Here is a 22,955-nt window from a genome sequence, read left to right on the forward strand (position 1 = left end):
GTGAGAACTTTCCACCCCCCTTCTCTGGGGAGATGCTGATTGTCTGCAGGGTGTTATTGAGTGGATGAGGAAATACACAATCTTCTCCTGTTGCCGACTTCAAACATGACTGAAGAAAAAGCAGGGTCAACTGTTTCCGAACCTAGTGGAGTGGGATCTGAGGTTCCTGTACCTCCTGCCCAAAGACAGCAGTGAGAAGAGACCATGGCGTGGGTCCCTGATGACTGAAGCTGCTTTCTTGTGGTAGTACTCCACGTAGATGTACTCCGTGGTGGGAAGGACATCTTCAAAAGGCTACCAACTTCAAAAAGAGCCAAAAGAAAGACAAGGTTAAGAATGTGAAGCACGGGGGATTCCCCCAAACTATCATCACTCTCGGAGTTTTGTGAGGTTGGTGATGAAAGGTATTAAAACCTGCCCAAGAAGTGACTTGGATCTCTAAGCACAGTTCCAACACCGTATTCAAGTTTGCCGATGACACTGCCGTTGTTGGCCAAATCAAAGGTGGTGATGAATCAGCATATAGGAGGGAGATTGAAAATCTGGCTGAGTGGTACCACAAAAATCACCAAGACCAAGTAGCAGATTATTGACTTCAGGAGGAGGAAACCAGAGGTCCATAAGCCAGTCCTCATCGGGGGTCAGAGGTGGTGAGAGTCAGCAACATTAAACTCCTTGATTTTATAATTTCAGAGGATTTGTCCTGGGTCCAGCACGTAAGTGCCATTACGAAGAAAGCGCGGGAGCACCTCTAGGTTCTGAGAAGCTTGCGAAGTTGCCGTGGTATTTAAAACTTTGGCAAACTTCTATAGGTGTGGCGAAGAGTATATTGACTGGTTGCATCATGGCCTGGTATGGAAACACCAATGCCTACAAAAATTGGTGGATGTGTCCCAGTCATCATAGGTAAAGACCTCCCCACCAGTGAGTACATCTACATGGAGCGTTGTCGCAGGAAAGTAGCATTCATCATCAGAGACCCCTACCACCCAGGTCATGCTCTCTTCTCGTTGCTGCCATCAGAAAGTCTCAGGACCCACACCACCAGGTTCAGGAACAGTTATTATCCTCAATCATCAGGCTCTTGAACCACTTCATGAGTGATTGCGAGGCTCGAGCAGTCAGACTGTCATTTCCGAGTTAGGGCAAAGTCACACATTTCATTGCACATTGTGTAAGGTCTGGTGTGACTTTTCTCCTTAGGAAGCATCTCCTGATGAAATTCTTTGTGTAACCGTTGTTCTGAAGTACTTTGAACAAGCGCTTCTCCTCACTGGTGTTGCAGAGTGTTTGTGCTCTCTGGAATGCAGCTTTTCCTGTGGCTGGCTAGGTGGTTGCTGTGACATACGGTGTACTACTGTACATGTAGTTCAATAATATACACTGAACTTTGAACTTTTCACCTCCTACAGATCATCCACACAATGAAATACACATGTCCAACTTAGTGACACGTTGTCATGACAACAACCTTTCACACACTGTCAACAGAACAAAAGGGCTGGTCATTGAGTTCAGGAAGAGGGAGGGGAGATCCACACACTCCTGTGCACATCACTGGTGTTGACGTTGAGAAGATTGAGATCTTCAGGTTCCTCAGAGGGAATATAACCAATGGTCTGTCCTGGTCTAATCACATAGACACCACAGCCAAGAACGCTCACCAATGTCTCTACCTCCTCAGCAGGCTAAGGAAAATTGACATGTCTATGTAGACCCTACCCAATTTTTTATCAACGTACCATTAGAAAGAATCCTCTTCAGATGACCACAAGAAGCAGCCAACATAATCAAAGACCACACCCACCCCAGACATTCTCTCCTCTCCCCTCTCCCATCGGGCAGAAGATACAAAAGCCTGAAAGCATGTCCCACCAGGCCCAAGGACAGCTTCTACCTCACTGTTATCAGTGAAAGCACGTCCCGCCAGGCCCAAGGACAGTTTCTACCCCACTGTTATCAGTGAAAGCACGTCCCACCAGGCTCAAGGACAGCTTCTACCCCACTGTTATCAGTGAAAGCACGTCCCACCAGGCTCAAGGACAGCTTCTACCCCACTGTTATCAGTGAAAGCACGTCCCACCAGGCCCAAGGACAGCTTCTACCCCACTGTTATCAGTGAAAGCACGTCCCACCAGGCCCAAGTATGGCTTCCATCCCCATTTTAAGAATATAGAACGGTTCCCTCTTAGACTAAGTTGGACTCTTGATCTCTCTCAATCTACCTCATTATGGCCTTGCATCTTATAGTCTGCCTGCACTGCCCTCTCTCTGTAACTGTGACACTTTATTCTTCACTCTGTTATTGTGGGCCGTGTGGGAGAGGGTGCACTTGAATCACACTGGGACCAGTGTCCTTGTGAATCGAACGACAAAGGCTGTATTTATTTTAATATTATCTATTTATTTAGAGATACAGTGCAGAACAGGCCCTCTGGCCCAATGAGCAGCACCACCCAGTGACCACCAATTTAACCCTAGCCCAATCACAGGACAATTTACTATGGCCAATGAACCTACTAACCGGTACGTCCTTGGACTGTGGGAGGAAACTGGAGCCCCCGGAGGAAACCCACGCAGTCATGGGAGAACATACAAACTGGTGGAACTGAACTCTGATGTACCAGTGTCGCACTAACCCCTATGCTACCATGTCACGCCACTACGTTCTATGGCTGTGGTTAAAGTTTAAATCCAAGTAAAGTTATGGCCAAGATTCAGACAAAGGATAATTTAAAAAATGTAAAAAAACATTAAAAATCACATTGCAACAGAAGACTAAAAATTACAAACACAAATGTACACTTCTCATTGCAAACAGAGCAAGAAAAATGGTAAAAGGTTCGCCCACTACAGGAGGACTTTGGAGAAGATGCAGAAGAGGTTTACCAGGATAAACTTGAGTTGTTTTCTCCAGACTGCCAGAGGCCAAGGGGAGATCTGACAAAGGTTTATAAGATTATGAGAGGCATAGATAGAGTAGACAGGGAGTATCTGTTTCCCAGGGTAGAAATCTCTAATACCAGAGGGCATGCAGTGAAGGTGAGAGGGGGTAAGTTCAAGGGGGATGTGAGGGGTAAGTTTTTTACTCAGAGAGTGGCGGATGCCTGGAATGCTCTGCCTGGCATGGTGGTAGAGGCAAATACATTCGAGGCTTTTAAGAGATGTTTGGATAGGCACGTGGATGTGAGGGAGATAGAGGGATATGGACATGGTGTAGGCAGGAGGGATTAGTATTTGGGTTTTTTTGACTTACTTTTTAGCTGGTTTACCACACAATAGTATTCTTGTGCTGTGCTGTACTGTTCTATGTTCTATGCTCTAAAACTGAAGGCTTTTTATCTAAATGCATTTGTAACAAGGTGGGTGTATTAATGGCATAGATAGAGCTATATCCGAGTGCAATCTAACAATAATTACAGAAGATATTATTGCAAAGAGTTGGAAATAAATACCCCAGCATAAAGAAATTCATCATCGCTATGTGCCATGTAAAATGACATGGGTGCTCACGGTCTTTCCGTGACCATGATTGTTCTTGGCAAAGTCTGGACCATAATCAATACTCTTCGGAGATTGTCTGCCTGGAGTCCATGGTCACATGACCAGGACTTGTGATGTGCACCGGCTGCTCATATGACCGTCCGCCATGGCTTCACATGACCCTGATTGGGGGGTGGGGTTCTAGGCAGGGGCTACACCTTGCCCAAGGGTGACCTGCAGGCTAGCGGAAGGAAGGAGTGCCTTACACTTCCTTTGGTAGAGCCATCTCCACTCCATCACCCACATAAAGACATTAAAGATTAGTTTTATTTGTCACATGTACTTCAAGATGGTTCCTTAAGATTGTCATAGCCGGGGGTGAGAGTGAGTCAGGCTCCTACTGCCTATTACATGCTCCCAAAGGCGTACCACTCAAATAGCCATAGTTACTCTCGACTTCGGTTCTTTGCGGGATGGGACCCGCTCTCAGGGCCTCACGACCTTGGGATTCTTGATATCCCAAGGATGCGGCCTGGAAGAGTGGCCTTTCCTGGCTCTGGAGGCAGGCGGATTACGGTCGGTGCCCCTGACTGAGACACTGCGGGAGAACACGGAACATCGGGAGCAGCGGGTTAGCTGCTGAGGTCTAGAGAGCTGTGCCTTTCCAGGGCCGATTCTCCGCGAGCAGGACTCGGAAAAAGCGACACAATGGACGTTTAACATCATAAATCAGTGAGTTGTTTGTTATGTCTCCCCTCTCGCTGTGAAGCATCTCTTTTTCCCTTGTTACGGAGAGAGAGAGAGCCTGTGGTATGTCGAATTACCGGGTGAACGAGCAGTGTTTGCGCTACTGCAAGTCTGTGCCTTTATTGATGCTTTGCTCACGCTTGAGTGCTTGGTGGGGGGTGCCGATGTTTTTTTTGCTGGTGGGGGTGGGGAGGTCGTCACTTTGCTGCTGCTTATGTGTGGGAGGGGGGAGCTGGGGGGGCTTTGGGGTTCTAACGTTTAACTGTCGTTCATTCTTTGGGGCACTCCTCTGTTTTCGTGGATGTTTACGAAGAAAAGGAATTCGAGGATGGGTATTTTATACATTTCTCTGACATTAAATGTACGTATTGAACCTATTGAACAGCCAAGTCCAGATCCGGGCCTTCACGTGTGCTTTAGCTACTAAGCCCGGCTGAACCATTTCTACTGACAGGGGAAGGGGTAAAGGTGGGTTACTGGCACCTTAAGACCAGGCTCTTCGGCAGATGGGGCTCATCAGCCATGGCTGGCAGCTCATCAAGGAGAAGGAAAACTCTGATCTCAAACCTCAGCTGCCTCGTGTCTATACCCGCTCATGAGGACGGCTTCAGGAGGAAACGCTGAGGAAAAATCTGGAGCAGGAGTCCCTGAGGCAGTCCGACGTTGCGTTCAACGCTGACTGGCAACTCCTGCGATGCTGCTGGTACCAATGTACCGGTCTCTGCTGTCCCTTTGGATTCATCAGCTGTGTGAATAGAGGGAGCTTGCTACAATGACAACAGCTCGCTTGCCGTATCGTACTGTCCTGACTTGTATCTGATAGCTACTACACAATATCCATGGTTGCCCTAACTCACATCGAGACGCACAGTGAAATGTGTCATTTGTATCAATGGCCATCTCAGTGCAAGGATGTGCTGGGGGCAGCCTGCAAGTGTCACAATGCTGCTGGTTCATCAGGAAGAAGGCACAGGAGCCCCAGGACTCAGCACCAGGTTCAGGAACAGTTATTGCCTCAACCAGCAGGCTCCTGAACCCAATGGGATGATGTAACTTCACTCGCCCCATCACTGAACCGTTCCCACAGCCTATGGACTCACCTTCAAGGACTCTTCATCTCATGTTCTCAGTATTATCTGTTTGTTTGTTTAATTATTCATTTATTTGTTTGTTTATTATTATTATTAATAATAATAAATTAAAAATTATTTTTCTCAGCTCAAGCTGGTAAAACCTGAGGTATAACCATAACCAAGCATGTTAATTTGTCAATTGCTAGGAACTTCCAGAGTATCCTAGTGTTCTTTAGTATCGTGGCTTTCTGAAGATTTACATAGATATTACTGTGAAAGCCGAATTGTTTAAAGCTATTGTGTAATAACTTTGGAATGATACCAGTTGTAGATATTACTATTGGGACAATCTATACCCTCTTCATATTACTATTATTATTATTATTGTATTTGCACAATTGTATTATTGTATTATTATTAGTGTCTTCTTTTGCACACTGATTGTCAGTCTTTATGCAGTTTTTCATTGATTCTATTGTATTTCTTTGTTCTACTGTGAATGTCTGCAAGAAAATGAATCCCAGAGTAGTATCTGGTGACGTATTAATAATAAATTTACTTGGAACTTGGAACTTCAGATTTTCCAGAACATGCAATGCCGTTTTGTCCGAGTTCTCCCACCCTAACACACCGTGTAGACACTTTCAGGACCCTCTGTCCGGGTTCTCCATTGCAGCCCCTGTATGTTGAGTCACCTTCGTTCACGTGCTCGCTCTGAGCCGTTTCCTTCATTCTTACTCACCAGCATTCTCTGCGTGTAACTCCTGAAACCGCTCAGACAGGTGAATGTCCTGACTGCCCCTCGTGCACAGACCAGATCAAATACTGGCCGGCTTTTGCAGCAATAGAGAGTGGGAGTGATTCGCATAATTAAATCGAGAGCAGTGCTGTAATAATCCTGCACACCTCCATGTCTTTGTGCAGCAAAACAAATATTTTATAAGACAAAGGAGCAGAATTGCACCATTCGGCCCATCGAGTCTGCTCCGTCATTCCATCATTGCTGAATTATTATCTCTCTCAACCCTGTTCAATAAAATTGATTATCCTCCTCATCTCCATTCTATCTGCCTCCACCACATGAATATTACCTCACCATTTGTATAAAACTGATTATCCTCCTCGTCTCCATTCTATCTGCCTCTACCACATGAATATTCCCTCACTATTTTGCTCTCTTTTTGCATACTTACACTTTTGTACATACACCTGCTCGTCAATGCAATTATCTAATCAGCCAATCCTGTGGCAGCAACTCAATGAATAAAAGCAGGCAGACGTAATGAAGAGGTTCAGTTGTTGTTCAGACCAAACATCAGCATGGGGAAGAAATGTGATCTAAGTGACTTTGACTGTAGAATGATTGTTGGTGCCAGATGGGGTGGTTTGAGTATCTCAGAAACTGCTGATCTCCTGGGATTTTCACACACAATAGTCACTAGAGTTTACAGGGTGAAAAACAGAAGCAAAAATCCAGTGAGCCTTGTTAATGAGAGAGGGCAGAGGAGAATGGCCAGACTGGTTCGAGCTGACAGGACGGTGACAGTAACTCTCATAACCACACGTTACAGTGGTAGTGTGCAGAAGAGCGAAAAACACACAAAAAAAATCCAGTGAGTGTCAGTTCTGTGGGTGAAAATGCCTTGTTAATGAGAGAGGTCAGAGGGGAATGGTCAGCTGGGTTCAAGCTGACAGGAAGATGACAGTAACTCAAATAACCACGTGTACAGCAGTGGTGTGCAGAAGAGCATCCCTTCAAACCTTGAAGTGTCTGAAGTGTATAAAGTCACCAATGTATACATAAATTTACTTTGACTTTGAAGATCTAACATGGAACAACATCCTAAGGAAACTTATTGGAGCACCTTGACCCAGAGACCCCAGGATGCTGAAAACCTGGAACAAAGGCCGGAAACTCTGCAGGACAAGCAGCGGCTCTGGAGACAGAAACAGCGCTAATGTTTCATGGGGGGAAACGGAAAGTTGTGCTAACAGAGCTCAGGTCACACGGGGTCTTAGAATCAGAGATGTCATGCAGGACGGAATCAAGGCCTTTGATCTGACCGGTCCCTGCCGACTGAGGGACACTTCCAAGCCCGGGTTTGGCCCAGAACTTCTCCTATCCATGTACCTGTCCAAGTGACTTTTAAAAGTTGATATGTTACCTGCCTCAACCACATTTCAAAACCACACCACCTGTGTAAGCTCACGATGCTGGAAATCCAAACTCAATGTGCTGGAGGAACTCAGTCAGTCAGGCAGCATCTATGGAGAGGAAGACATGGTCAGATGTTTCAGGCTGAGGTTGAGGTATCGGACTGAGACCCTACACCAGTCCTGACGAAGAGGTCTCGGCCTGAAACGTCGACGGCGTATTCATTTCCACAGACGAAGTCTGACCTGCTGAGCTCCTCCAGCATTTTGTGAACGTTATTCCCTGTAAAAAATTTCCCCCTCAGATTTCCACCTCTCACCTTAAACCTATGTCCACTAGCACTTGATTCCCCCGCCCTGGGGAAAGGCCATGCAGAGTCACCCTATCTGTTCCAGTTTAAGCTTATTGTCGTCTGACTGTACATATATACAACCAAATGAAACAGCGACCCTCCAGACCACGGTGCATATATATCACACACAGTACATAAAACCAAATATTACCACAAATAAGTTCATAAAATATCATTCAAAATGCATGCAGTACACAACACAGGTAAACTGTGAACAGCTTGCTGCCTTAGTGACGAGACCTCAGTGTAGCAGAGTATTCATTAGTCTCACAGCCTGAGACCCACCTACTTAACCCGAGCCTTATCACAGGGCAATTTACAATGACCAATTAACCTACCAACTGGTCTGTGGGAGGAAACCGGAGCACCTGGAGGAAACCATGCACTCATGGGGAGAACGTACGGAGGATGCTGGAATCGAACGCTGAACTCCAACGGCCCAAGCGGTAACCCTGTCACCCTAATTGCTGCAGTACCATTTCTCCGAATGCAGCAGCAGCAGCAACAGTGAGAAAGCTCAGCACTTTTACCAGAGCTGTATTAGTCCTGCTGGCAATACCTGGCTGACAGTCAAACTGCATTTTCAAAGATGCACACTATTACGTGTTTCCCCAAGGTCTAACCTTCAATCATGTGAGTTCTGAGCCCTGCAGATAATGAGCTGTTGTGTGTCTGCTGGACATTCTGAGTTGGGCCAGTTACTGACCACCTTCACACCACACGAGAGCCTTGTGCAAAGAGAACGAGCCTCAGCACACATACAGGCCCTTCAGCCAAACCTATCCTGCTGACCAATTTGCCTTCCTAGTCCTATCGCCTGTGTTTGGCCCATACCTCTCTAAACCTATTTATAAGTATAGCACGGTAACAGGCCCTTCCAGACCAGCAAGCCTGCACCACCCGATTACACCCATGACAATAGGTTCAGGAGTAGGCCATTCGGCCCTTCAAGCCAGCACCGCCATTCAATGTGATCATGGCTGATCATCCACAATCAGTAACCCGTTCCTGCCCTCTTCCCATATCCCTTGACTCCACTATCTTTAAGAGTTCTATCTAACTCTTTCTTGAAAGCATCCAGAGAATTGGCCTCCACTGCCTCCTGAGGCAGATCCACAACTCTCTGCGTGAAAAAGTTTTTCTTAAACTCCGTTCTAAATGGCCTACCTCTTATTCTTAAACTGTGGCCTCTGGTTCTGGACTCCCCCAACATCGGGAACATGTTTCCTGCCTCTAGTGTGTCCAATCCCTTAATAATCTTATATGTTTCAATCAGATCCCCTCTCATCCTTCTAAATTCCAGTGTATACAAGCCCAGTCGCTCCAATCTTTCAACATATGACAGTCCTGCCATCCCAGGAGTTAACCTCGTGAACCTACGCTGCACTCCCTTAATAGCAAGAATGTCCTTCCTCAAATTTGGAGACCAAAACTGAACACAATACTCCAGGTGTGGTCTCACCAGGACCATGTGACCGATTAACCTACAAGCCTATACGTCTTGGGAATGTGGGGAGAATCTGGGGAGGAAACCTTGATCGGTCCTTGATTACTCCAGGCATCAAAGGTTACATGCAAAGGCAGGAGAATGGGGTTGAAAGGGATAATAAATCAGCCATCAACACACACAAAATGCTGGTGGAACACAGCAGGCCAGGCAGCATCGATAGGGAGAAGCACTGTCGACGTTTCGGGCCGAGACCCTTCGTCAGGACCCTTACAGCCATAAATCAGCCATGATGGAACGGGAGAGCAGACTCGATGGGCTGATGGGGTTCAGGCGCCACAGTGTTAGCCACACTTTTACAGCTCGGGGCATCAGAGCTCGGAGTTCATCCCTGCCGTCCTCTGTAAGAAGCTTTTGCACGTTCTCCCTGTGGAATACGTGGGGTTTTCCTGGGTGCTCCGGTTTCCAAGGATGCACCAGATAGGTTAACCAGCGATTGTAAATTTTCCCGGGATTAGGTTAGGTTTAATTGGGGTTGTCGAGGTTGCTCGGGTGGTCTGGCTCGAGGGGTGGGAAAGGGCCTGTATCACTAAACTCAATAAATTAATTAATAAATAAATTCTGCTTCTATGTCTCAGAACCTTGTGCTCTAACCCACTCCATCATGACAGAAAGGACAAGCACTTTCCAGACAGTGGTGAAAGTGAACCTGGGGCTATAACCACCATTTGTTTATTGTATCCACGCATCTGTCCAAGTGTCCCTCTGTTACTTCTGGAGTGCTGACGTCACAGCCAAACTCAGGAGTGAGTCACTGTCACTCCTCCAGTGACGGAGCTCTCTGCAGACTTGGTAGGGACAAGTGCTATGATTTAGGCCCACTGGAAAGACCATAAGGGTGGTGGGGTGAAGATACGTCTCTAGCAAAGGAGGTGAAAGGAGCTTCTTCCCTCTGCTAGCCTGCAGGTCACCCTTGGGCAAGGTGTAGCACCTGCTTAACCCCCGATCAGGTCAAGGTCACGTGAAGCCATGGGAGCAGGTGGTGGATGGTCATATGAGCAGCCGGTGCAGATCACAAGTCCTGGTCATGTGGCCACTGATACCAGGGCAGACAATCTCTGAAGAGTATTGATAATGGCTGGGGTCACCCGTCTTGTAAAGACACTGCCCAGAAGCCAATAGCAAACCACTCCTGTAGGAAAATTTGCCAAGAACAATCATGGTTAGAAGTCCATGCCACCCCTGTCATATGACACAGCACATAGTGGTGATGTTAAGACATAAGACATAGAGCAGAATTTGGCCATTCAGTCCATTACGTCTGCTCCACCATTCCATCAATCACAATTTCCCTCTCAACCCCATTCTCCTGCCTTCTCCCCATAATCTTCGAAGCCCTTACTAGGGAAGAACATATCAACCTCCATGTTAAATGACTTGGCCTGCACAACTGTCTGTGTCAATGAATTCCACAGATTCTCCACCCTCTCAGTAAAGGAATCTCTGTTGTAAATATACGTCCCTCTGTTCTGAGTTTGTGCACTCTGATCCTATAGGATACATCCTCGCCACATAATCTCTGTCCAGGCCTTTCAATATTCAATAGGTTTCAATGAGATCTCTCCTCATTTTTCTAACCTTCAATGAGTAAAGACCCAGAGACATCAAGTGCTCCTCATACATTAATCCTTTCATTCCAGGGATCATTTTGTGAGCCTCCTCCAGAGGACCTTCTTATCCCTCCAATACAACATGTAACCATGAACATTCAGCTCCCAACTACAGCCATCCATCAGTGATGGCCACAACATCATACCTGACAATCTGTAAGAATGCAACAAGATCATCCACATTATTTCTTATACTCTGTACATTGAGATATAATGCCTGTGAGATGGTTTTTAGAGCAGTTTGTCATTGAGCCTACTAGGGGATCAGCTATACTGGATTGGGTGTTATGTAATGAACTGGAGGCGATTAGGAAGCTTAAGGTAAAGGAACACTTAGGAGCCAGTGATAACAATATGACTGAATTCAACTTGAAATTCAATAGGGAGAAAGTAAAGTCTGATGTAGCAGTATTTCAGCGGAGTAAAGGGATTTCCAGTGTTACGAGTTGGCCAAAGGAAATTTGAAGGAGATGCTGGCAGGGATGAGAGCAGAGCAGCAATGCTGCGAATTTCTAGGAAAACTGAGGAAGATGCAGGATAGATGCATTCCAAAAACAAAGGAATATTCAAATGGTAAAATAGTGCAACTGTGGCTGACAAGGGAAGTCAAAGCTATTGTAAAAGCAAGAGAGGGCATGCGACAAAGCAAAAATTAGTGGGAAGATAGAGGATTGGGAAGCTTTTAAAAACCTACAGAGAGCAACTAAAATAATCATTAGGAGGGAAAAGATGAAATATGAAAGCAAGCTAGCAAACAATATTAAACTGGATAGTAAAAGCTTTTTCAAGCATGTAAAAAAAAGAAAGATGAGAGTGCATATAGGACCGCTAGAAAATGAGGCCATAGAAATAATAACAGGGGACGAGGAGTCGGCAAATGAACTAAGTGAATGTTTTGCATCAGTTTTCACTGTGGAAGACACTAGCAGTGTGCCAGATATTTAAGAAGTGGGTGCAGTTACTATTACAAGGGAGAAGGTGCTCAAAAAGCTGAAAGACTTAAAGGCACATTACCCAGACCAGATAAACTGCACCCTAGGGCTCTGAAAGAGCTAGCTGAAGAGATTGTGGAGGCATTAGTAATGATCTTTTAAACATCATTGGACTCTGGCACGGTGCCAGAGGACTGGAAAATTACAAATGTCACTCCACTCTTTAAGAAAGGAGGAAGGCAGCAGAAAGGAAATTATAGGCCAGTTAGTGTGATCTCAGTGGTTGGCAAGATGTTAGAGTCCATTGTTAAGGATGAGGAAATGGAGTACTTGGTGACACAGGACAAGACAGGACAAAGTCAACATGATTTCTTAAGGGAAAATCTTGCCTGGTGAACCTGTTGGAATTCTTTGAGGAGATTACAAGTCGGATAGATAAAGGGGAAGCAATAATGTTGTATATTTGGACTTTCAGAAGACCAAGTTAAGAGCCCATGGCAAGGTTAGTTACTGGCATGGTTAGAGCATTGGCTGATCAGTAGGAGGCAGCGAATGGGAATAAAAAGATCCTTTTCTGCTTGGCTACCAGTGGCTAGTGCTATTCTGCAGGGGTCAGTGTTGGGACTGCTTTTTTTATGCTGTATATCAGTGATTTAGATGATAGAATAGATGGCTTTTGTGCCAGGTTTGCAGATGATACAAATATTGGTGGAGGGGCAGGTAGTGTTGAGGAAACAGGTAGGATGCAGACTTGGACAGATTAGGAGAATAGACAAGGGAGTGGCAAATGAAATACAATGTTAGAAGATGCATGGTTATGCACTTTGGTTGCAGAAATAAATGTGTGGACTATCTTTTAAACAGGGAGAAAATCCAAAAATCTGAGATGCAGAGGGACTTGGGAGTCCTTGTACAAAATACCCTAAAGTTTAACTTGCAGGTAGAGTTGATGGTGAGGAAGGAAAATGTAGGGTCAGCATTTGTTTCAAGAGGTCTCAAATACAAGAGCAGGGATGTAATGCTGAGACTTTATAAGCTACTGGTGAGGTCTCACCTTGAGCATTGTGAACAGTTTTGGGGTCCTCTTCTAAGAAAAGATGTGCTGGCGTTGGAGACGGTTCAGAGGAGGTTCACAAGGATAATTCCAGGAATGAAAGGGTTATCATACGAGTATATTTGATAGCTTTTGGTATTTACTCACTGGAATTTAGAAGGATGAAGGGGGGAATCTCATTAATTTTGATTGTTGAGAGGCCTAGACCGAATAGATGTGGAGAGGATGTTTCCCATGGTGGGAGAGTCTAGGACAAGAGGGCACAGCCTCAGGTTAAAGGGGTATCCATTTAAAACAGAGATATGGAGAAATTTCATTAGACAGAGGGTGGTGAATTTGTGTAATTTGTTGCCACATGCACCTGTGGAGGCCAGATCGTTGGGTGCATTTAAAGCAGAGATTGATAGGTTCTTGTTCAGACATGGTATCAGAGGTTACGGGGAGAAGTCCGGGGAGTGGGGCTGAGGAGGGGACAAAAGGATCAGCCATAATTGAATGGCAGAGCAGACTCGATGGGTCAAATGGCCTAATTCTGCTCCTATGTCTTATGGTCTTTATTGTGTCATGGCTTTAGGGTGAAAGGGGAAAGGTTTAGGGGGAACATTAGGGGGAACTTCTTCATTCAGAGAGTGGTGGGAGTGTGGAACGAGATGCCATCTGACGTGGTAAATACCGGCTCACTCTTAAGTTTTAAGAATAAGTTGGATAGATACATGGATGGGAGAGGTCTGGAGGGTTATGGACTGGGTGCAGGTCACTGGAATTAGCGGGATAAAGTTTCAGCACAGACTAGAAGGGCTGAATGGCCTGTTTTCTGTGCTGTAGTGTTCTATGGTTCTATGATATGCTTTTCTTTCTTAGGTAAGCAATGCAAGGCTGCCCACAATACTCCAAATGCAGTCTGACTAATGCCTTATAAAGCCTGAGAACAAGTAATGGTCTTTCATTAAAGCTGTCCTGAGGAATTTAAGGAAAGAGGTGCCTTGGTGTGCTAAGTAACTCCTTGCTGGAAGCAGGGAGGAACTGCCACAGGTTATAATAATAGGCCACCAATAATGTAGATCTAATAATTACATACAGCAGAAAATTATATTGCTTTCATGAATTGAGCTTATTAGAGATTGTGAGTTCTTGCTTGTGATTAATAAAATGCAGCTTTAACACGATTGATAATAGGCTAAAAATGTTCAGGGTGGGAAGTGGATTCGTTACCATGGAGACAATTTCAAATCTGAAGCCCTGCAGAAAAAGAAGATTGCATTCCTGTAGCGCCTTTGACAAGGTGCCACACATGAGGCTGCTTAACAAGCTACAAGCCCATGGTATTACAGGGAAGATTCTAGCATGGATAAAGCAATAGCTGATTGGCAGGAGGCAAAGGGTGGGAATAAAGGGGGAATCTCTGGTTGGCTGTTGGTGACTAGTGGTGTACCAAGAGGTCTGTGTTGGGACTAATTCTTTTTACATTATATGTCAATGGCTTGAATGACAGAATTGATGGCTTTGTGGACAAGTTTGTGGATGATATGAAGATAGGTAAAGGAGCAGGTAGTTTTGAGGAAGTGGAGAGGCTACAGAAGAATTTAGACAGATTAGGAGAAGGGGCAAAGAAATGGCAGATGGAACAGTTTCAGGAATTGTATGGTCAAGCACTTTGGAAGAAGAAATAAAAGGGGAGACTATTTTCTGAATGGAGAGAAGGTTCAAAACTCTGAGGTACAAAGGGGCTTGGGGGTCCTCATGTAGTATTCTCTCAAGGTTAATTTGAAGGTTCAATTGGTGGTGAGGAAGACAAGTGCGATGTTAGCATTCATCTTAAGAGGACTAGAATATAAAGGCAAGGATGTAATGTTAAGGCTTTATAAAGCACTGGTGAGGCCTCACTTGGAGTATTGTGATCAGTTTTGGACCTCTGAACTAAGAAGATGTTCTGACATTGGAGAGGGTTCAAAGGAGATTCCTGAAAATGATCCCGGGATTCAAATGCTTGCCATATGAAGAGCCTTTGACAGCTCTGATGCCATGACTTCCAGCTGTTTAGAAGTTCAGAAGAATGAGGGGAGACACCCACCACTCTCTGCAAAAACACACACTCACCACTCTCTGTGTAAAAAACACACACTCACCACTCTCTGTGTAAAAACACACACTCATCACACTCCCTGTGTAAAAACAAAATCACCACTCTGTGTAAAAACACACACTCATCACTCTCTGTGTAAAAAACACACATTCATCACTCCTTGTGTAAAAAACACTCACCACTCTGTGTGTAAAAACACACTCACCACTCTCTGTGTAAAAACACACTCACCACTCTCTGTGTAAAAACACACCCTCATCACTCTCTGTGTAAAAACACACACTCACCACTCTCTGTGTAAAAACACACACTCATTACTCCCTGTGTAAAAACACACACTCACCACTCTCCATGTAAAAAACACATTCATCACTCCTTCTGTAAAAAACACACACTCACCACTCTCTGTGTAAAAAACACACATTCATCACTCCTTGCGTAAAAAACACTCACCACTCTCTGTGTAAAAACACACTCATCACTCTCTGTGTAAAAACACACACTCACCACTCTCTGTGTAAAAAACACACATTCATCACTCCTTGTGTAAAAAACACTCACCACTCTCTGTGTAAAAACACACACTCACCATTCTCTGTGTAAAAACACACATTCATCACTCCTTGTGTAAAAAACACTCACCACTCTCGTGTAAAAACACACACTCACCACTCTCTGTGTAAAAACACACACTCACCACTCTCTGTGTAAAAACACACACTCACCACTCTCTGTGTAAAAAACACACATTCATCACTCCCTGTGTAAAAACACACACTCACCACTCTCTGTGTAAAAACACACACTCACCACTCTCTGTGTAAAAAACACACTCACCACTCTCTGTGTAAAAAACACACATTCATCACTCCCTGTGTAAAAACACACACTCATCACTCTCTGTGTAAAAACACACACTCATCACTTTCTGTGTAAAAAACACACATTCATCACTCCCTGTGTAAAAACACACACTCATCACTCTCTGTGTAAAAACACACACTCATCACTTTCTGTGTAAAAACACACACTCATCATTCTCTGTGTAAAAAACACACTCACCACTCCCTGTGTAAAAACACACACTCATCAGTCTCTGTGTAAAAACACACACTCATCACTTTCTGTGTAAAAAACACACTCACCACTCTCTGTGTAAAAAACACTCACCACTCTCTGTGTAAAAACACACACTCATCACTTTCTGTGTAAAAACACACACTCACCACTCTCTGTGTAAAAAACACACATTCATCACTCCTTGTGTAAAAAACACTCACCACTCTCGTGTAAAAACACACACTCACCATTCTCTGTGTAAAAACACACACTCACCACTCTCTGTGTAAAAACACACACTCATCACACTCCCTGTGTAAAAACAAAATCACCACTCTGTGTAAAAACACACACTCATCACTCTCTGTGTAAAAAACACACATTCATCACTCCTTGTGTAAAAAACACTCACCACTCTGTGTGTAAAAACACACTCACCACTCTCTGTGTAAAAACACACACTCTTCACTCTCTGTGTAAAAAAACACACTCACCACTCTCTGTGTAAAAAACACACATTCATCACTCCTTGTGTAAAAAACACTCACCACTCTCTGTGTAAAAAAACACACTCACCATTCTCTGTGTAAAAAACACACATTCATCACTCCTTGTGTAAAAAACACTCACCACTCTCTGTGTAAAAACACACACTCACCATTCTCTGTGTAAAAACACACACTCATTACTCCCTGTGTAAAAACACACACTCACCACTCTCCATGTAAAAAACACACATTCATCACTCCTTCTGTAAAAAACACACACTCACCACTCTCTGTGTAAAAAACACACATTCATCACTCCTTGCGTAAAAAACACTCACCACTCTCTGTGTAAAAAACACACATTCATCACTCCTTGTGTAAAAACACTCACCACTCTCTGTGTAAAAACACACACTCACCACTCTGTGTAAAAACACACACTCACCACTCTCTGTGTAAAAACACACACTCACCACTCTGTGTAAAAACACACACTCACCACACTCCCTGTGTAAAAACAAAATCACCACTCTGTGTAAAAACACACACTCATCACTCTCTGTGTAAAAAACACACATTCATCACTCCTTGTGTAAAAAACACTCACCACTCTGTGTGTAAAAACACACTCACCACTCTCTGTGTAAAAACACACACTCTTCACTCTCTGTGTAAAAAAACACACTCACCACTCTCTGTGTAAAAAACACACATTCATCACTCCTTGTGTAAAAAACACTCACCACTCTCTGTGTAAAAAAACACACTCACCATTCTCTGTGTAAAAAACACACACTCTTCACTCTCTGTGTAAAAAAACACACTCACCACTCTCTGTGTAAAAAACACACATTCATCACTCCTTGTGTAAAAAACACTCACCACTCTCTGTGTAAAAAAACACACTCACCATTCTCTGTGTAAAAAAACACACTCATCACTCCCTGTGTAAAAAGCACTCACCACTCTCTGTGTAAAAAACACACATTCATCACTCCCTGTGTAAAAACACACACTCATCACTCTCTGTGTAAAAACACACACTCATCACTTTCTGTGTAAAAACACACACTCATCATTCTCTGTGTAAAAAACACACTCACCACTCCCTGTGTAAAAACACACACTCATCAGTCTCTGTGTAAAAACACACACTCATCACTTTCTGTGTAAAAAACACACTCACCACTCTCTGTGTAAAAAACACTCACCACTCTCTGTGTAAAAACACACACTCATCACTTTCTGTGTAAAAACACACACTCACCACTCTCTGTGTAAAAAACACACATTCATCACTCCTTGTGTAAAAAACACTCACCACTCTCGTGTAAAAACACACACTCACCATTCTCTGTGTAAAAACACACACTCACCACTCTCTGTGTAAAAACACACACTCATCACACTCCCTGTGTAAAAACAAAATCACCACTCTGTGTAAAAACACACACTCATCACTCTCTGTGTAAAAAACACACATTCATCACTCCTTGTGTAAAAAACACTCACCACTCTGTGTGTAAAAACACACTCACCACTCTCTGTGTAAAAACACACACTCTTCACTCTCTGTGTAAAAAAACACACTCACCACTCTCTGTGTAAAAAACACACATTCATCACTCCTTGTGTAAAAAACACTCACCACTCTCTGTGTAAAAAAACACACTCACCATTCTCTGTGTAAAAAACACACATTCATCACTCCTTGTGTAAAAAACACTCACCACTCTCTGTGTAAAAACACACACTCACCATTCTCTGTGTAAAAACACACACTCATTACTCCCTGTGTAAAAACACACACTCACCACTCTCCATGTAAAAAACACACATTCATCACTCCTTCTGTAAAAAACACACACTCACCACTCTCTGTGTAAAAAACACACATTCATCACTCCTTGCGTAAAAAACACTCACCACTCTCTGTGTAAAAAACACACATTCATCACTCCTTGTGTAAAAACACTCACCACTCTCTGTGTAAAAACACACACTCACCACTCTGTGTAAAAACACACACTCACCACTCTCTGTGTAAAAACACACACTCACCACTCTGTGTAAAAACACACACTCACCACACTCCCTGTGTAAAAACAAAATCACCACTCTGTGTAAAAACACACACTCATCACTCTCTGTGTAAAAAACACACATTCATCACTCCTTGTGTAAAAAACACTCACCACTCTGTGTGTAAAAACACACTCACCACTCTCTGTGTAAAAACACACACTCTTCACTCTCTGTGTAAAAAAACACACTCACCACTCTCTGTGTAAAAAACACACATTCATCACTCCTTGTGTAAAAAACACTCACCACTCTCTGTGTAAAAAAACACACTCACCATTCTCTGTGTAAAAAACACACACTCTTCACTCTCTGTGTAAAAAAACACACTCACCACTCTCTGTGTAAAAAACACACATTCATCACTCCTTGTGTAAAAAACACTCACCACTCTCTGTGTAAAAAAACACACTCACCATTCTCTGTGTAAAAAAACACACTCATCACTCCCTGTGTAAAAAGCACTCACCACTCTCTGTGTAAAAACACACACTCACCATTCTCTGTGTAAAAACACACACTCACCACTCTCTGTGTAAAAAACACACATTCATCACTCCTTGTGTAAAAACACTCACCACTCTCTGTGTAAAAACACACACTCACCACTCTGTGTAAAAACACACACTCACCACTCTCTGTGTAAAAACACACACTCACCACTCTGTGTAAAAACACACACTCATCACTCCCTGTGTAAAAACACACACTCACCACTCTGTGTAAAAACACACACTCATCACTTTCTGTGTAAAAAACACACATTCATCACTCCTTGCGTAAAAAACACTCACCACTCTCTGTGTAAAAACACACTCATCACTCTCTGTGTAAAAACACACATTCATCACTCTGTGTAAAAACACACATTCATCACTCCTTGTGTAAAAACACTCACCACTCTCTGTGTAAAAAACACACATTCATCACTCCTTGTGTAAAAACACTCACCACTCTCTGTGTAAAAACACACATTCACCACTCTCTGTGTAAAAACACACACTCACCACTCTGTGTAAAAACACACACTCACCACTCTCTGTGTAAAAACACACACTCACCACTCTGTGTAAAAACACACATTCATCACTTTCTATGTAAAAAACACACATTCATCACTCCTTGTGTAAAAACACTCACCACTCTCTGTGTAAAAACACACACTCACCACTCTGTGTAAAAACACACACTCACCACTCTGTGTAAAAACACACACTCATCACTCCCTGTGTAAAAACACATACTCACCACTCTCTGTGTAAAAGCACACACTCACCACTCTGTGTAAAAACACACACTCATCACTCTCTGTGTAAAAACACATATTCATCACTCCCTGTGTAAAAAACACACATTTACCATTCTCTGTGTAAAACATCATCCCCTGCTTTTCATTCAATCATCTTAAAATTATGCCTTCTCATATTAGCTATCAGAAAAAAACCTCTTGCTTTCTGCTCAATCTCTGCCTCTTATCATCTTGTCCACCTCTATCAAGTCACTTCTCGTCCTCCTTCGCTCCAAAGAGAAAAGCTCCAGCTCACTCAACCTGTCCTCATAAGATTGGAAAGGGACGACACTAGTGGGAAGGACGGCAGAGCAGCGGTGGTTGAGTTTATGCGAGAAGAGAGGAAGGTGCGAGACAGATATATTCCGAAGAAGAAGAAATTTTCAAAAGGAAAAAGGATGCAACCATGGCTGACAAGAGAAGTCAAAGCCAAAGTAAAAGCAAAGCAGAGAGCATACAAGGAAGCAAAAATTAGTGGGAAGACAGAGGATTGAAAAGTTTTTAAAAGCTTACAAAAGGAAACTAAGAAGGCCATTAAGAGGGAAAAGATGAACTATGAACGGAAGCAAGCAAATAATATCAAAGAGGATACTAAAAGCTTTTTCAAGTATATAAAGAGTAAAAGACAGGTGAGAGTAGATATAGGACAGATAGAAAATGATGCTGGAGAAATTGTAATGGGAGATAAAGAGATGGCAGAGGAACTGAATATTTTGCATCAGTCTTCACTGAGGAAGACATCAGCAATATACCGGGCATTCAAGGGTGTCAGGGAAGAGAAATATGCACCGTCACAATTACGACAGAGAAAGTACTCAGGAAGCTGAATAGTCTAAGGGTAGATAAATCTCCTGGACCAGACGGAATGCACCCTTGTGTTCTCACGGAAGTAGCAGAAGAGATTGCGGAGGCATTAGCAATGATCTTTCAAAAGTCGATAGATTCTGGCCTGGTTCCGGAGCACTGGAAGATTGCAAATGTCACTCCACTATTTAAGAAGGGGGCAAGGAAGCAAAAAGGAAATTATAGACCAGTTAGCTTGACATCGGTGGTTGGGAAGTTGTTGGAGTCGATTGTCAAGGATGAGGTTACGGAGTACCTGGAGGCATATGACAGGATAGGCAGAACTCAGCATGGTTTCATTATAGGAAAATCCTGCCTGACAAACCTAGTGTAATTTTTTGAGGAAATTACAAGTAGGCTAGACAAGGGAGATGGAGTGAATGTTGTGTATTTGGATTTTCAGAAGGCCTTTGACAAGGTGCCGCACATGAGGCCGCTAAACAAGATAAGAGCCCATGGAATTACGGGAAAGTTACATACATGGATAGAGCGTTGGTTGATTGGCAGGAAACAGAGAGTGGGAATAAAGGGATCCCATTCTGGTTGGCTGCCGGTTACCAGTGGTGTTCCACAGGGGTCCATGTTGGGGCCACTTCTTTTTACGTTGTATATCAACAATTTGGATTATGGAATAGATGGCTTTGTGGCTAAGTTTGCTGATGATACAAAGATAGGTGGAGGGGCCCATAGCACTGAGGAAACAGAGAGTCTGCAGAGAGATTTGGATAGATTGGGGGAAAAGAAGTGGCAAATGAATTACAATGTTGGAAAGTGTATCGTCATGCACTTTGGTAGAAGAAATAAACAGGCAGACTATTATTTAAATGGGGGGAGAATTCAAAGTTCTGAGTTGCAACGGGACTTGGGAGTCCTCGTGCAGGATACCCTTAAGGTTAACCTCCAGGTTGAGTCGGTGGTGAAGAAGGCGAATGCAATGTTGGCATTCATTTCTAGAGGAATAGAGTATAGGAGCAGGGATGTGATGTTGAGGCTCTATAAGGCACTGGTCTGACCTCACTTGGAATACTGTGTGCAGTTTTGGGCTCCTTATTTAAGAAAGGATGTGCTGACATTGGAGAGGGTTCAGAGAAGATTCACTAGAATAATTCCGGGAATGAGAGGGTTAACATATGAGGAACATTTGACCGCTCTTGGACTGTACTCCTTGGAGTTTAGAAGAATGAGGGGGGACCTCATAGAAACATTTCGAATGTTGAAAGGCATGGACAGAGTAGATGTGGCAAAGTTGTTTCCCATGGTGGGGGAGTCTAGTACAAGAGGACATGACCGGAGGATTGTAGGGCGCCCATTCAGAACAGAGATGTGAAAAAAAATTTTTAGCCTGACGGTGGTGAATCTATGGAATTTGTTGCCACGGGCGGCAGTGGGGGCCAAGTCATTGGGTGTATTTAAGGCAGAAATTGATAGGTATCTGAGTAGTCAGGGCATCAAAGGTTATGGTGAGAAGGCGGGGGAATGGGACTAAAGGGGAGATTGGATCAGCTCATGATGAAATGGTGCAGCAGACTCAATGGGCCAAATGGCCGACTTCTGCTCCTTTGTCTTATGGTCTTATGGACATGCTGTGTAATCCAAGTGGTGTCCTGGTGAATCTCCTCTGTACCCTCTCTAGAGCTTCCACATCCCTCCTATGAGCAGAACTGAACACAATACTCCAAGGTTGGAGAAGCTACCTCTATAGTAGTGTCACTAACCAAAGGACAAAGATTTAGGGTAATTGGAACAAGAAGCAATGCAATTAGGATGACAATTGTTTTGCTGATAATTAACGAGCTGGCCTTAGGTTTAGAGCACATCCTTTTAAATGTTTCTTGACAAAACAAACCAGGAATTCTAACAAACAATAAACAGCAGATGCCAGGAAGAATACTTACAAGGACGTTGCCAGGAGCTGAAGACCTAAGTTACAGGGAAAGGTTAAATAGGTTACGACTCTATTCCCTGGAACATGGGAGAATGAGGGGAGGTTTGATAGAGGTATACACAGTAATGATGGTTATAGATATCTTAGGTGCAAGTAGACTTTTTCCACTGAAGTTCAGTGAGACTAGAAGTACAGGTCACAGGTTCAGGGTGAAAGGTGAAATATTTAAGGGGAACCTTAGGGGAAACATCTTCACTCTGAGGATAGTGAGGATACGGATCAAGCTGTCAGTGGAAGTGGTGGATGCAGGGTTG

This window comes from Hemitrygon akajei, chromosome 15 (assembly GCF_048418815.1).
Source record: "Hemitrygon akajei chromosome 15, sHemAka1.3, whole genome shotgun sequence".
NCBI classification, from domain to species: Eukaryota; Metazoa; Chordata; class Chondrichthyes; order Myliobatiformes; family Dasyatidae; genus Hemitrygon; species Hemitrygon akajei.